Consider the following 13,109-nt stretch of genomic DNA (forward strand, 5'->3'; position numbering starts at 1 on the left):
ACTGATTGTGTACGCCTTGAGGAGTTCTGAAATGGGCCCTGTTAAAAGAGGTTAAAAATACCCTGTTTGTCCTTATGACTCACAGGTTCCAGGTGGCCTCATGGGGAACAGACAAGGTGATCAGAGAGAGCTGCTATGGCCTCATGGGGAACAGACAAGGTGATCAGAGAGAGCTGCTATGGCCTCATGGGGAACAGACACGGTGATCAGAGAGAGCTGCTATGGTCTCATGGGGAACAGACAAGGTGATCAGAGAGAGCTGCTATGACCTCATGGGGAAAAGACAAGGTGATCAGGGAGAGCTGCTATGACCTCATGGGGAACAGACAAGGTGATCAGAGAGAGCTGCTATGGCCTCATGGGGAACAGACACGGTGATCAGGGAGAGCTGCTATGGCCTCATGGGGAACAGACAAGGTGATCAGAGAGAGCTGCTATGGCCTCATGGGGAACAGACAAGGTGATCAGGGAGAGCTGCTATGGCCTCATGGGGAACAGACAAGGTGATCAGGGAGAGCTGCTATGGCCTCATGGGGAACAGACAAGGTGATCAGAGAGAGCTGCTATGGCCTCATGGGGAACAGACAAGGTGATCAGAGAGAGCTGCTATGGCCTCATGGGGAACAGACAAGGTGATCAGGGAGAGCTGCTATGGCCTCATGGGGAACAGACAAGGTGATCAGGGAGAGCTGCTATGGCCTCATGGGGAACAGACACGGTGATCAGGGAGAGCTGCTATGGCCTCATGGGGAACAGACACGGTGATCAGAGAGAGCTGCTATGGCCTCATGGGGAACAGACAAGGTGATCAGAGAGAGCTGCTAGGGCCTCATGGGGAACAGACACGGTGATCAGAGAGAGCTGCTATGACCTCATGGGGAACAGACACGGTGATCAGAGAGAGCTGCTAGGGCCTCATGGGGAACAGACACGGTGATCAGGGAGAGCTGCTATGACCTCATGGGGAACAGACAAGGTGATCAGAGAGAGCTGCTATGGCCTCATGGGGAACAGACACGGTGATCAGAGAGATTTGCTAATCTACTGCTCATCACATGTCAAAGCCAAAGAGATCCTTCAGTCTCATATTATATAGAAACGTAAGTGTGAACACGGACTCTATGTTGGATGTTTGATACACATGTGTTTGATACACATGTCACCATGGCGCCGGTTGCCTTGTATGTGCAATCATCAAAGTTCAAGTTACCGCCGTACAGAAAGGATTTTCAATTTCATTGAGTTTAGCGAGCTACTTTATGAGAATAGACTAAAGGTCAACTAGGCTAAGCTGTCTGAACTAGCATCTGTGCTGTGCTACTTTAAACAACTAGCTATCTTGTTTTTCCAAGGCTTCTGTCTTTTAAAAAACAGCCAACAACTGGAAATGCATTAAAATGACCTCATCAGTCCATTTCTCACAGCTTCCTGTTTCATACATGATTTCCATTAAGGAACGATGTCAGTCATTTATCACTGAGTACATTACGTATTGTTGGCAAAACCGCTAACAGCTAAGCTAGGCAGCAGTGCACCACACAAACACAGGAAGTAAAAAAATTACCAAGAAGTTGATAGGCCTATATGGATTTACAACACCGGAAATCATAAAATAACTTTATTAACAGCCACGGCACCTTAACACCCTGGGCTCTCTGTACATTTCCTCCTACCACTGCAGCTAGACTGTGACAGACAGCAACAGTTGCCGGCTAGCTTCCTAACTATTTCGTTCTCACAGGGTCAACAGATGGGGAGGCGGGCGGTGAGGCGCAAAGTAGAGAGATGTAAAATGGAGGTGACAATCCCAGAGAAGGCGAAGACATTTGCCACCGAGACTGACTGATACTGACTGAGACTGACTGAGAGAGATCCTTTAAGGCCCCCAGTGCCTCAAGGACATAACCCCCTGCTCCCTTTCTCCTCTCTCTCCCACAGAGTCAAGTGCAGAGGGGGTGAGGGGTGTGTCCTCTTCAGCTTCCTTTTAAGGCCATGGTGTGAGGGCGATCAGGGTCCATCCACCCTCAGGATGTAGAAAGCTCTGCCGTGAGGCCGTGGTGATGCCAGAGATAGGGATGTATGAGTCTGGCTTCTCGAGCCGCTGTACATGTGCCTTTAGGAAGGAGGGGGAAAGAGTGAGAAAGAAATATGGAGTGATAGAGAGGGAAAGAGAGTTAACATGTATGTTTAGTGCTTAGCGCCAGACACCCTGTGTTCTTGGATGCAGAGTCAGACAGAATGTTCATTCCAAAGTCCTACAATAGGGCCAGGAACAGTTGAACAATTCCATGTCAAATGTTATTTCCAATTTAGCAGCAATGTCTGTTGGAGCTACAAGTACAGACAAGGCCTGGAACCATCCAATGGGAGTATTGCATCAGTTCCAACCAGTGTATACTCTAAAAGGCTGTATTCCCAAAAGGATGGACTTACAGGGCACTATGAGAGGATGTCAAACAAACCTCCACTTCTCCCATCCCCCAGACCAGTAAAAGTCCTCCTGTCCTGTTCACAGCATGGGCTGGGCCTTCCAGAGAATGTGCTTTATATCACCAGTAATTGCTTGTGATTCTCCCTCTTGACTTCAAAGGCAGGGTGCACGGCAGCTCAGGGGTCAAAGGCGAGACCGTTGCCCAAACGCCCCCCAATTTCCTGTTGCCGTCTGGCTTGCTTTCTGAGCAGGAAGAGGAAGAGGGATCTGAGGCGAAGGCTGTGAACTCTGGGGCTGTCTGACGAGACAGAGCTCCATACTTGCCTGTCTGTCTGTCTGTCTGTCCATCTGTCTGTTTATCTCTCTATTTATCTCTCTGCTTATCTGTCCATCTGTCTTTCTGTCTGTTGGTCCCTCCGTCCATCTGTCGTTCCGTCCTTCTGTCTGGCTAATGCCTCCTCAATTTACATCTCAGCTAGCATAGTTGTGCATATTAGTTTTGGCGTTATCCTATTCTGTGGTTCTAATAATAGGACTATACCATGATGGTAATTACATGGTCCTTTAAACAACGTTTTCCAGAGAATAACTACAGTATAATCAGTGGGCCATGGTGGTGACGAACAGAGATGAACATGTGGACAAGGGCAGAGTCTTCATCTTGGCTGTTCATTCTAGTCCTATCTGTGCCCCTAACCCACATCTGTCAGATGTCCCAGAGGAGAGACTACGGGGAAGGTAGTTGTCATTATCATAAGGTAATGCAGAGTGATCAGATGTCCCAGAGGAGAGACTACGGGGCAGTTAGTTGTCATTATCATAAGGTAATGCAGAGTGATCAGATGTCCCAGGGGAGAGACTATGGAGAAGTTAGTTGTCATTATCATAAGGTAATGCAGGGTGATCAGATGTCCCAGGGGAGAGACTATGGGGCAGTTAGTTGTCATTATCATAAGGTAATGCAGCGTGATCAGATGTCCCAGGGGAGAGACTATGGAGCAGTTAGTTGTCATTATCATAAGGTAATGCAGCGTGATCAGATGTCCCAGGGGAGAGACTATGGGGCAGTTAGTTGTCATTATCATAAGGTAATGCAGAGCGATCAGATGTCCCAGGGGAGAGACTACGGGGCAGTTAGTTGTCATTATCATAAGGTAATGCAGGGTGATCAGATGTCCCAGGGGAGAGACTACGGGGCAGTTAGTTGTTATTATCATAAGGTAATACAGAGTGATCAAATGTCCCAGGGGACAGACTATGGGGAAGTTAGTTGTCATTATTGTGGTTAGAGCGTTGGACTAGTAACCGGACTAGTAACCGGAAGGTTGCAAGTTCAAATCCCTGAGCTGACAAGGTACAAATCTGTCGTTCTGCCCCTGAACAGGCAGTTAACCCACTGTTCCTAGGCCATCATTGAAAATAAGAATTTGTTCTTAACTGACTTGCCTAGTTAGATAAAGGTAAAACATTTTTTTTTATCATAAGGTAATGCAGCGTGATGTCCCATGGGAGAGACTATGGGGAAGTTAGTTGTCATTATCATAAGGTAATGCAGAGCGATCAGATGTCCCAGGGGAGAGACTATGGGGCAGTTAGTTGTCATTATCATAAGGTAATGCAGCGTGATCAGATGTCCCAGGGGAGAGACTACGGAGCTGTGAGGGCATCAGGGAGGAGCTTGTGATAAACAAGGCATTGGGACTCCACTGGGATATACAGGTAGAGACCTACCTAAAACTCACTAAGGACTGTATTCATGAGCACACACACACACACACACACACACACACACACACACACACACACACACACACACACACACACACACACACACACACACACACACACACACACACACACACACACACACACACACACACACACACACACACACACACACACACACACACACGCCACCCAGTCCCTATGTCCAGGACAGGATGAAGAAATCGTAGGTCCCGGGGCGTTGTTTTTGTTTAATAGCCTATATCAAGATGAATTACTTTGAAAAACAGTGCTGCTGTTAGCTACAGATTGGGAGTTGTTGAGGACAAAATAGTTTATATTGGTTCTACAGGCAGTAAGCATTTGGTTTCCAAACTTTGTCCTGCGATTTTATTTTGAAATCTGTCAAAAAGCAAACCGACAGCTGCAACCAGCCATAGAAATATAATCCACAGACGGCTGTTCCCATTCAAGTCAGCGCTGACATCCACTGTCAGTGTACCCATGAGTTTAACCGTCAAATTGCCAGGGTCAGAGGTTACAAACCCCTTCTATGGATTGTATGTCAATGGCCACAATGCAACAATCTGTATATTTGGTGCTCATGCTGCCTAAGCTGATGCCTGCCTGACTATAGGCATACTGGTAACTGCCAAAATAAAGGAAACACGTGAGTAAAGGAGGGATATGGCAGGGGGTGGCAGGTAGTGGTTAGAGCATTGGGCCAGTAACCAGCAGGTAGCTTAGTGGTTAGAGTGTTGGGTCAGTAACCAGCACGTAGCTTAGTGGTTAGAGTGTTGGGTCAGTAACCAGCAGGGAGCCTAGTGGTTAGAGCATCGGGCCAGTAACCAGCAGGTAGCCTAGTGGTTAGAGCATTGGGCCAGTAACCAGCAGGTAGGATAGTGGTTAGAGTGTTGGGTCAGTAACCAGCAGGTAGCTTAGTGGTAAGAGCATTGGGCCAGCAGGTAGGATAGTGGTTAGAGTGCTGGGTCAGGAACCAGCAGATAGACTAGTGGTAAGAGCATTGGGCCAGAAGATAGCCTAGTGGTTAGAGTGTTGGGTCAGTAACCAGCAGGTAGCTTAGTGGTTAGAGTGTTGGGTCAGTAACCAGCAGGTAGCCTAGTGGTTAGAGCATTGGGCCAGTAACCAGCAGGTAGCCTAGTGGTTAGAGTGTTGGGTCAGTAACCAGCAGGTAGCCTTGTGGTTAGAGCATTGGGCCAGTAACCAGCTTAGTGGTTAGAGCATTGGGCCAGTAACCAGCAGGTAGCCTAGTGGTTAGAGCATTGGGTCAGTAACCAGCAGGTAGCCTAGTGGTTAGAGTGTTGGGTCAGTAACCAGCAGGTAGCTTAGTGGTTAGAGTGTTGGGTCAGTAACCAGCACGTAGCTTAGTGGTTAGAGTGTTGGGTCAGTAACCAGCAGGGAGCCTAGTGGTTAGAGCATCGGGCCAGTAACCAGCAGGTAGCCTAGTGGTTTAGAATGTTGGGTTAGTAACCAGCAGGTAGCCTAGTGGTTAGAGCATTGGGCCAGTAACTAGCAGGTAGCCTAGTGGTTAGAGCATTGGGCCAGTAACCAGCAGGTAGCCTAGTGGTTAGAACATTGGGCCAGTAACCAGCAGGTAGCCTTGTGGTTAGAGCATTGGGCCAGTAACCAGCTTAGTGGTTAGAGCATTGGGCCAGTAACCAGCAGGTAGCTTAGTGGTTAGAGTGTTGGGTCAGTAACCAGCAGGTAGCCTAGTGGTTAGAGCATTGGGCCAGTAACCAGCAGGTAGCCTCGTGGTTAGAGCATTGGGCCAGTAACCAGCTTAGTGGTTAGAGCATTGGGCCAGTAACCAGCAGGTAGCTTAGTGGTTAGAGTGTTGGGTCAGTAACATGGTTTAGGTCTGCTTGTTGACATGGTTTAGGTCTGCTTGTAGCCTAGTGGTTAGAGCATTGGGCCAGTAACCAGCAGGTAGCCTAGTGGTTTAGAGTGTTGGGTCAGTAACCAGCAGATAGCCTAGTGGTTAGAGCATTGGGCCAGTAACCAGCTTAGTGGTTAGAGTGTTGGTTCAGTAACCAGCAGGTAGCCTAGTGGTTAGAGTGTTGGGCCAGTAACCAGCAGGTAGCCTAGTGGTTAGAACATTGGGCCAGTTATCAGCAGGTAGCCTAGTCGTTAGAGTGTTGGGTCAGTAACCAGCAAATAGACTAGTGGTAAGAGCATTGGGCCAGCAGGTAGCCTAGTGGTTAGAGAGTTGGGCCAGTAACCAGCAGGTAGCCTAGTGGTTAGAACATTGGGCCAGTTACCAGCAGGTAGCCTAGTGGTTAGAGTGTTGGGTCAGTAACCAGTAGGTAGCTTAGTGGTTAGAGTGTTGGGCCAGTAACCAGCAGGTAGCCTAGTGGTTAGACCTTTGGGCCAGTAACCAGCAGGTAGCCTAGTGGTTAGAGTGTTGGGTCAGTATCCAGCAGGCATCCTAGTGGTTAGAGTGTTGGGCCAGTAACCAGCAGGTAGCCTAGTGGTTAGAACATTGGGCCAGTTATCAGCAGGTAGCCTAGTGGTTAGAGTGTTGGGTCAGTAACCAGCAGATAGACTAGTGGTAAGAGCATTGGGCCATCAGGTATTCTAGTGGTTAGAGAGTTGGGCCAGTAACCAGCAGGTAGCCTAGTGGTTAGAACATTGGGCCAGTTACCAGCAGGTAGCCTAGTGGTTAGAGTGTTGGGTCAGTAACCAGTAGGTAGCTTAGTGGTTAGAGTGTTGGGCCAGTAACCAGCAGGTAGCCTAGTGGTTAGACCTTTGGGCCAGTAACCAGCAGGTAGCCTAGTGGTTAGAGTGTTAGGGTCAGTATCCAGCAGGCATCCTAGTGGTTAGAGTGTTGGGCCAGTAACCAGCAGGTAGCCTAGTGATTAGAGTGTTGGTCCAGTAACCAGTAGGTAGCCTAGTGTTTAGAGCATTGGGTCAGTAACCAGCAGGTAGCCTAGTGGTTAGAGTGTTGGGCCAGTAACCAGCAGGTAGCCTAGTGGTTAGACCTTTGGGCCAGTAACCAGCAGGTAGCCTAGTGGCTAGAGTGTTGGTCAGTATCCAGCAGGCATCCTAGTGGTTAGAGTGTTGGGCCAGTAACCAGCAGGTAGCCTAGTGGTTAGAGCATTGGGCCAGTAACCAGCAGGTAGGATAGTGGTTAGAGTGTTGGGTCAGTAACCAGCAGGTAGCTTAGTGGTAAGAGCATTGGGCCAGCAGGTAGGATAGTGGTTAGAGTGCTGGGTCAGGAACCAGCAGATAGACTAGTGGTAAGAGCATTGGGCCAGAAGATAGCCTAGTGGTTAGAGTGTTGGGTCAGTAACCAGCAGATAGCCTAGTGGTTCGAGTGTTGGGTCAGTAACCAGCAGATAGCCTAGTGGTAAGCGCATTGGGCCAGCAGGTAAGATCGTGGTTAAAGTGTTGGGCCAATAACTGGAAGTTTGCTGAATCAAATCTCTGAGTTGACAAGATAAAAATGTGTTGTTTTGCCCCTGGACAAGGCAGTTAACCTGTTCCTAGACTGCCCTTGTAAATAAGAATGTTTTCTTAACCGAATTTCCTAGTTAAATTAAAAATACAAAGTATATGATGTCAGGTGCAATTTCCTGACATGGTTTAGGTCTGCTTGTATACATGGTTTAGGTCCGCTTGTAGACATGGTTTAGGTCCGCTTGTATACATGGTTTAGGTCTGCTTGTATACATGGTTTAGGTCCGCTTGTAGACATGGTTTAGGTCCGCTTGTAGACATGATTTAGGTCTGCTTGTTGACATGGTTTAGGTCTGCTTGTAGACATGGTTTAGGTCCGCTTGTAGACATGGTTTAGGTCCGCTTGTAGACATGGTTTAGGTCTGCTTGTAGACATGGTTTAGGTCCGCTTGTAGACATGGTTTAGGTCTGCTTGTAGACATGGTTTAGGTCCGCTTGTATACATGGTTTAGGTCTGCTTGTTGACATGGTTTAGGTCCGCTTGTAGACATGGTTTAGGTCCGCTTGTAGACATGGTTTATGTCCGCTTGTAGACATGGTTTAGGTCCGCTTGTAGACATGGTTTAGGTCCGCTTGTAGACATGGTTTAGGTCTGCTTGTTGACATGGTTTAGGTCCGCTTGTAGACATGGTTTAGGTCCGCTTGTAGACATGGTTTAGGTCCGCTTGTAGACATGGTTTAGGTCCGCTTGTAGACATGGTTTAGATCTGCTTGTGACATAGTTTAGGTCTGCTTGTAGACATGGTTTAGGTCCGCTTGTAGACATGGTTTAGGTCTGCTTGTTGACATGGTTTAGGTCCGCTTGTAGACATGGTTTAGGTCCGCTTGTAGACATGGTTTAGGTCTGCTTGTAGACATGGTTTAGGTCTGCTTGTAGACTCTATGCCAAGGAGCGTTGAAGCTGTTCTGGCAGCTCCTGGTGACTCAACACCCTTTTAAGACACTTTATGTTGATGTTTTCTTGTTTTTGGCAGATACCTATGTGCTTGTGATAAAACTTGGTCAACAGTTATTTTTTTATAAACTATTGATCCTCTGTGGCTAAATGATGATCTCGAGTGTATTTTGAACATTGAAAGTGGGCTCCTGTGGTTGGATAAAACATGTACCTTGTAGGCTTGGGCCAAGCCCCCGACTCACATTAATTGGTTAGTCATATTTATTTATTATGCAGTTCATTTTAATGTAATCTCTGGAGGTCGGGGACCCACAGTTACCTACTGGGCCCATACATCCTGTCCTCCCCCAACTGATGATTAGCAGAGCGGCAGCAGGCTGCAGCAGGCTATCTATACTCATTGAGAGCGAGCTCCTGTGGTTAGTGGCTGCAGTAAATAAATATATAGTACATTATATAATATACGCAGTATGTATTTCCTTTATTACAATTTTATGTAAAAAATAAATATACATTTATATTTTTTCCTTATGTTATAGTACATAAAAAATATGCAAACTGAGACTTAAAAATTGGCTTCCAAATCACTGCTGTGTGCCATGACAATCCTGTGTGTTGAGTTTGTGTACTCAAAGTTACTGGGCCCAGGGGCTTCAGCCCCGGTAAGCCCCTGCATCAATCCGCCCCTGCCTATGGCTCATGGTTGGCTGTAACTTTGTATGTGCTTGGGCCTGGGCTGTCGGGGGGGTTGAGCTAAGAGAGAGAGAGAGAGAGAGAGAGAGAGATGAGGGAGGTAATGTGGAAGCAGCCCCAGACCTAAATTACACTGCGGCATGGTCCCTCTCAAAGCCGACATCTGGGATTGGCCCTGACAACTGGATGCCGAGCTGCTCTAATTTAAGCAACTTTGTTTCTAACCCTATAATAGAGTCAGTATAGGACCGCAGGGCTGCCACGGCGGAGGGCAGGAGGAGACTAGCAACTTCTAGAAAAGTAAAAACAGTAATTTTACTCAGGCTACAGGGCTCTCCTTCTAAAGAGGATATGCACATGTTGTTGTGTTCTTTCTTCTGTTTTCATTGTCTGTTTAATCTGAGGATGAAGGCCTACCACTGTTCTGCACTATTGGTAGGGACAGAAGAGGAAGTCCTTTATTCTGGGTTTTATTTAGAAACTGTGAGTGTTTGTCTGTTTTCTGAATCAAGGGGAGACCCAACTGTCACCTAGAATATCAAAAAGAAAAGACAAGAAATGTTAGATTGTCATTCATCGTCTTTGTTTGAGCAAAGCAGGCGTGTGTAGAGCAGGTATGGCTAGGATGTAACAAAATGGTAACCTGTAATTATACTGGGAGCAGCTTTGGCCTGGGCCAGCCCACTCTGCTCAGAGTCGGGGTGTGTTCACAATCACAATGTTCTGCTATGTTGCTGAGGATTTCACAGGTCTGAAAGTACAGGATAAATGTATGAAATGTGGAAATGTACCTATCTTGATCTTCAAACAGTCTATATGGAGACCACATTGATTTTACCAATCCAGTCCTGTTGGGTCTGTGAGGGACAAGGCAGGAAGGTAGTCCCCTGTGGATGTGAGTCTGGCCCCAGGCTAAGCATCCCTTCCCCACTGGAAAAACTAAACATACCTTCACTGCTGAACCCTTTCTCATTCCACAATGTGATGGTGGTATAGTGGTGAGCATAGCTCCCTTTCAAGCAGTGAGCAGTTCACCTGAATTTGCTTCTTGGCCATCGTGGTCTAAAGGCTTCTACACCTGCATTGCTTGCTGTTTGGGGTTTTAGGCTGGGTTTCTGTACAGCACTTTGTGACATCAGCTGATGTAAGAAGGACTATATAAATACAATTTGATTGATTGATTGATTATAGTACATAAATAATATGCAAACTGAGGCTTAAGAATTGTTTTCCAAATCACTGCAGTGTGCCATGACAATCCTGTGTGTTGGGTTCGTGTACTCAAGGCAATGTTTATTTGTGTCGTGTGTGTGTGTGTGTGATGTCTGCATTCTTGTGTGATTATGAGAGAGGGAGAGAGAGAGGGGGAGGGAGGGAGAGAGGGAGAGAGAGAGAGAGAGAGAGAGAGAGAGAGAGAGAGAGAGAGAGAGAGAGAGAGAGAGAGAGAGAGAGAGAGAGAGAGAGAGAGGGAGAGAGAGAGAGAGGGAGAGAGAGAGAGAGGGAGAGAGAGAGAGAGAGAGAGAGAGAGAGAGAGAGAGAGAGAGAGGGAGAGAGAGAGAGAGGGAGAGAGAGAGAGAGAGAGAGAGAGAGAGAGAGGGAGAGAGAGAGAGGGAGAGAGAGAGAGAGAGAGGGAGAGAGAGAGAGAGAGAGAGAGAGAGAGAGAGAGAGGGAGAGAGAGAGGGAGAGAGAGAGAGAGAGAGAGAGAGAGAGAGAGGGAGAGAGAGAGAGAGAGAGAGAGAGAGAGAGGGAGAGAGAGAGAGAGAGAGAGAGAGAGAGAGAGAGAGAGAGAGAGAGAGAGAGAGAGAGAGAGGGAGAGGTTAAGTATATTGTATGTTAGTGTAGAGCGGGGTTTTCCAAACTATGGTAATTATGGTTTGACTCAGAATTTTTACTTTAAATGTATGTAAAATAAAAAAAACATTGATTTCAAAGTTTGACAAACTATACAACTCTATGCACCACAAAAACTCATGTACTGGAACAACTGTGCAGATGCAACGTTTGGTAACAGAATTACAGTAAAATCTCCCTTCGTTTTTTATGTGACCACACTTTCCAAAAACTCTGTTAAATATCTGCTCCTAATTAGGATTCAACTATGACTGTAGAAAGAACGGGGTGTCAGCTATGACTGTAGAAAGAATGGGGTGTCAGCTATGACTGCAGAAAGAACGGGGTGTCAGCTATGACTGCAGAAAGAACAGGGTGTCAGCAATGACTGTAGAAAGAACAGGGTGTCAGCTATGACTGTAGAAAGAACGGTGTCAGCTATGACTGCAGAAAGAACAGGGTGTCAGCTATGACTGCAGAAAGAACAGGGTGTCAGCTATGACTGCAGAAAGAACAGGGTGTCAGCTATGACTGCAGAAAGAACGGGGTGTCAGCTATGACTGTAGAAAGAACGGGGTGTCAGCTATGACTGCAGAAAGAACAGGGTGTCAGCTATGACTGTAGAAAGAACAGGGTGTCAGCTATGACTGCAGAAAGAACAGGGTGTCAGCTATGACTGCTGAAAGAACAGGGTGTCAGCTATGACTAGAGAAAGAACGGGGTGTCAGCTATGACTAGAGAAAGAACAGGGTGTCAGCTATGACTGTAGAAAGAACAGGGTGTCAGCTATGACTGCTGAAAGAACAGGGTGTCAGCTATGACTGTAGAAAGAACGGGGTGTCAGCTATGACATGACACCTTGGCTTTGTTTATTTAACTACGGTAGGTGAAGTGGATTTATATCCGGTAACAGAATTGCATCATGGGTCCCTGATGTGAACTACACAGAACTACATAATGATGGATATGCATGTCATTCTCTTCACGGTGATGTATCTTGCAGAGATTCAATTCCCACTCAACTCCTACAGGTTTTAACAACAACCCACTCAACTCCTACAGGTTTTAACGACAACCCACTCAATAGTGCTGTTTGAATGCAAACCACGTCGCTGGGTTTTGGATTTTCGTATGTAAAATCTCCTTCAGCGATCGATCAGTGAAAATTAAAAGCATCTGCGTTGGCCGGGAATCGAACCCGGGTCAACTGCTTGGAAGGAAGCTATGCTCACCACTATACCACCAACGCAAGTGGAGAAAAAGGAATTCAACAGGGGAATTGTAGGTTTGTGTCAAGTATTTCAAGAATAACTCTCTCGCTCTCGCTTGGATATTGGACTTTCATGGTGAAACCTTATGTATTGAGTCCACCACACACTGAGATGGAGGAACAAAACACCACACACTGAGATGGAGGAACAAAACACCACACACTGAGATGGAGGAACAAAACACCACACACTGAGATGGAGGAACAAAACACCACACACTGAGATGGAGGAACAAAACACTACACACTGAGATGGAGGAACAAAACACTCCACTGAGATGGAGGAACAAAACACTCCACACTGAGATGGAGGAACAAAACACTCCACTGAGATGGAGGAACAAAACACCACACACTGAGATGGAGGAACAAAACACTACACACTGAGATGGAGGAACAAAACACTCCACACTGAGATGGAGGAACAAAACACTCCACTGAGATGGAGGAACAAAACACTACACACTGAGATGGAGGAACAAAACACTACACACTGAGATGGAGGAACAAAACACTACACACTGAGATGGAGGAACAAAACACTACACACTGAGATGGAGGAACAAAACACTCCACTGAGATGGAGGAACAAAACACCACACACTGAGATGGAGGAACAAAACACCACACACTGAGATGGAGGAACAAAACACTACACACTGAGATGGAGGAACAAAACACTACACACTGAGATGGAGGAACAAAACACTCCACACTGAGATGGAGGAACAAAACACCACACACTGAGATGGAGGAACAAAACACTACACTGAGATGGAGGAACA

The 13,109-nt window shown here is 46.8% G+C and overlaps 1 non-coding gene across 1 annotated transcript; it reads right to left on the minus strand.

Annotated features, from left to right (window-relative positions):
- Positions 1–12,231: 12,231 nt before the first annotated feature.
- trnag-ucc (transfer RNA glycine (anticodon UCC)) lies at positions 12,232–12,303 on the minus strand. The gene has a single exon. It is a non-coding gene; the product is annotated as a tRNA-Gly (tRNA).
- Between the last annotated feature and the right edge of the window lie 806 nt (positions 12,304–13,109).

The sequence above is a fragment of the Oncorhynchus kisutch genome, unplaced genomic scaffold (genome assembly GCF_002021735.2).
Source record: "Oncorhynchus kisutch isolate 150728-3 unplaced genomic scaffold, Okis_V2 Okis03b-Okis08b_hom, whole genome shotgun sequence".
Taxonomy (NCBI): domain Eukaryota; kingdom Metazoa; phylum Chordata; class Actinopteri; order Salmoniformes; family Salmonidae; genus Oncorhynchus; species Oncorhynchus kisutch.